This window comes from Fukomys damarensis, unplaced genomic scaffold (assembly GCF_012274545.1).
Source record: "Fukomys damarensis isolate Sample0158 unplaced genomic scaffold, DMR_v1.0_HiC HiC_scaffold_4, whole genome shotgun sequence".
NCBI lineage: Eukaryota > Metazoa > Chordata > Mammalia > Rodentia > Bathyergidae > Fukomys > Fukomys damarensis.
The window spans coordinates 65,597,351-65,601,094 of NW_022900916.1; the positions used below are offsets into that span (position 1 = coordinate 65,597,351).

General features: G+C 35.2%; 1 protein-coding gene across 1 annotated transcript in view; it reads right to left on the reverse strand.

The window, feature by feature from the left end:
* Positions 1 to 3,744, reverse strand: part of Znf804b (zinc finger protein 804B) — a 517,996-nt gene that overhangs the window by 485,157 nt on the left and 29,095 nt on the right. The window lies entirely within an intron of this gene.

Genomic DNA, 3,744 nt, shown 5'->3' on the forward strand with positions numbered 1-3,744 from the left:
TTTTTTTTTTTTTTTTTTGTACCAGGGATCAAATTGAGGACCTTAAGCTTACACTTGCAAAGCAGGCAGCGGAACCACTGAGTTAAATCCCCAACCCTACAACTTAATTTTTAATGATGAATACAAATGTAAAAGGACAAATTGCCATTTAGAATTTCATTCATTCATTCAACAGTGTATAAGCAGCCTCCACCATACAGCAGATATATAGCATTCTGGGTATGAAACTGCACTTTCAGGGGTGCAATCCAGCATTTGAGTGATTTACAACCTAGGAGGCAACTGCGTGTACACCACAACATGTTACGTTATGTAATGTACTCTAATGACTCAGTACAGTAGGAATAAGTAGAAAGGGCTCCAAAAACAAGGAGGGAATGCTGTACAATGCCAACATTTGGAAGACAAAGCCTAACCTTTGGAAATAGTTCCAAAGCTCATACATTCTGGCCTGTATAATCAACAATATCAGGACCAATACAAAGTTAAGGAACACATTATCTGTTCACAATGACTAGGAAGTACTGTGCATTACTCCGTGATATCATATTCCTTTACTCTCCCACATGCTGGATATTTGCCAGGCACCAGAGATATGGCTGGGTATTCAGAAGACATTCATTCCTGCCTGCTTCAAAAGCTTATCTGTAAATGATTCCACGTAAGATAAATCAGCTTCTCTCTCACTTCACTTCCTATGATTTTTTTTAAAAAACTAATAGTAAATATTTGCTGGATCAGAAAGAATCTCTTTAGCAGGATGAGTTTCACTTGGAGACTGTTTTCTAAAGTCATCTAGTGAGTAAAAGTAAAATCTGAATGAAAAAAAAAGCTATACTAATGTGCTGGAAATCACAGCACTTTGTTTTTTCCAAAACTGGCCACTCCGATACAGTCAATCCCACGTGCTCTTCTTGCAATGTGCCCGGCACATTACTGCCATTTCCATTCTTATGTAGCTTCTAAATTCCTCCCCTTAAAATCTGCCTCCATCAACAGAGCACAGAAAGAATGATTTCATATGGCTTCCAAGGCTGAGTCATAAAACTGCCATGAATTTGGCTCTGCTTCCTCCAACAATCAAAGCAGTTTCCAAGTGACATTCCAGCTCTCCCACCCACTGCCCTCATCAAGCACGTCAGGTGGTTCTGGGCTCTGGACTTTTCCAGCTCACCCTGGATTTCAAGTCAGCCCAGCAGACACTGTGTGGGGTAAAAATGAGCTCTTCCCACTGAATTTTGCTGAAATTACTGATCGTCCACAACATAAGTGACTTCTTTATGTAAGATTTTACATTTTGGGTGGGTGATTATGCAGCCATCTACAATAATACTACGCATGTATATAAACTATTTTCATCACTTACTATTCATTGCACATATTTATGTACCTAATACTATTAACAATTACTTACTAGTGGGCCAATCACTGCACTAGTCACTGCATACACAAGCAACAGTAACGTGTTACTACCACACTGCCTAGCACATATCTTTTACTGGTCTGTAATAATTTTGGATATTAGAAATACTGATAGAAAATGCATCTGTAAAGTCAAAGAAAATCAGCATCTTTTTTTGAGGATGTTATGGAAAAAAATCAATACGATTACTGATTTAATTAGAATGCTGTAATTTTTAATGTAAAGAATTCATTGTCAGCTATGAAAATAACTAGAACATAAACAAAGTGACTATAAATAAATTAAGCAACTTATTTTGTTATTTACTCATTTTTGCAAACACACAAGAATTAATGTATTCAAATGAAAGTCACTTCAGAAGGATTTATATTTATCCCAGTGATAACGCCATTGAGAGAATCATTTTGTGGCTTGTTTCTAGGAGCCGTATGAAGAGAGTTTTTAACCTAAAAGATCTTCAATATTTTGCATCTAATTTTTGATCACTAAATAATATATACTCTAACTTAATTAGTAACATTAATATTCAATCTTCATTTGTAGAAATACTTGTTTTCAAATATTATACTCACTCTCATCACTGAACATATTAAAGAGTATGACACTGGCCCGAAGGAGAAGCTCAAATTGTTTTGAGCAGCAGATGTACTGTTGAGATACTGGTGTACTTTACTGAAACATAGTTAAAGGATACTCATTCACCTATGTATGTTTTGGATATATTTGATATCATTCAGAATCTTATACTCATCCATATTTTATAAGTAGAATTTAGTTTAATGAAGTCCAAAGATGTGAATCATTCAAATTTAGGAAGACTCATCAGGTAATTTTCAACACAGTGAAAGTTATAGTTTCCTTACAATAAAACTTCAAATAAAACCAGAGAACAGAAGTTAATGGAAAGAGAGAAACAAATATTTAACACTGTGGACATACTTTCAATATCCATCTGATAATGAACATGTAGAATATATAAATTCAGACACATAAAACATTCAAACGGTGCAGGGAGCCCCACTCTGGCCCTTTGGTTTGTCTGTGTATACCAGCGATGGACTGTCCTTGTGATGATCTACGCTCATTCCAGAGTTGAACAAAGACTTCTGGGAAGGTTACAGATTTCTTGAATAGCTGAAATAATATTTGAAAGGAAAAGCTCTGTGAGGCTGAATTCTAAAATTCTACTAACTTCATTTTAATATAAGAAACAGCTGGATTTTTTTTTCATGGAGCATCATTGTTTAACCCAAATGGATTTTGACAAAACCACATTTCAACTAATTTAAGCCTACGTCTAGCAGCCTATCACTTCATATAGCAAAATACTCTCAGCTTATTTCATATTGTATTAAATGATTTAATGTAGAATTCGAGTTCTCCCCCTTGTGGCCAATTTAAACTTCCACACTACCCGTTGACAGGATCAATATACACACACATAGATACTAATATGGATAGAATCCCTCAATGCACCTTTTATTCCCCTTGGTCTGCAGACGAAAAATCTTGGACCCAAAGATATTAAGGTGTTTTGCCAAAAGCTCTCATTTTACTTCACTGTTTTTATCACAAAAATCTTGATTCCTCTGTAAGCAAGATATTTTTAAAAATCATTCCTCTCTGAATTCACTTTCTCTTAATACCTTAGAATTTTTTAATTCTATTACAACTACTCTTTTTAAATCCAAGAAAAAATTTGTATTAGCTGACCCAACGTTGACTTTCTGTATCTTCTCTGGATTTGGTGATATTTTGAAAGACTGAGTCAAATACTTATTACTTGATTTTTTTTTTTTACCATTAACTCCTAACCCAGGGTGGCTTGACTAGGAACATTCTACTGGTATCTTCCTATATACACATAAACTTGAAAAAGATTTTCCTTACAATTTAAAACAAATATATTCAATATGATAAGTAGTAGTAAGTTAAAACAAAAGAGGGATCTATTTTTAACTGTGAACACATAAAGAATTGGTTCACCTGTAATTTTCCATCCAAAAGTTCACCTTCTATCCCCAAAAAGATGAGAAAGAGAACAACAGTGCTCTCACGATAGTTACAGGTCCTCTGATCTAGACAGTGCCATTACTTCAATTCCTAAGAGCTGATGACTGCAAGCAAACGTTTATGTCTTCACTTACTTATTTAACAAACATTTATGTACTTTACAACTATTTTGTTTTCACCCCTCTTTAGGCATTGAACACCATGGTAAAAAGACAAAGCCCAGGGGCTGGGGATTTAGCTCAGTGGTTCCACTGCCTGCCTCGCAAGTGCAAGGACCTGAGTTCGATCCCCAGTACCAAAAAAAAAAA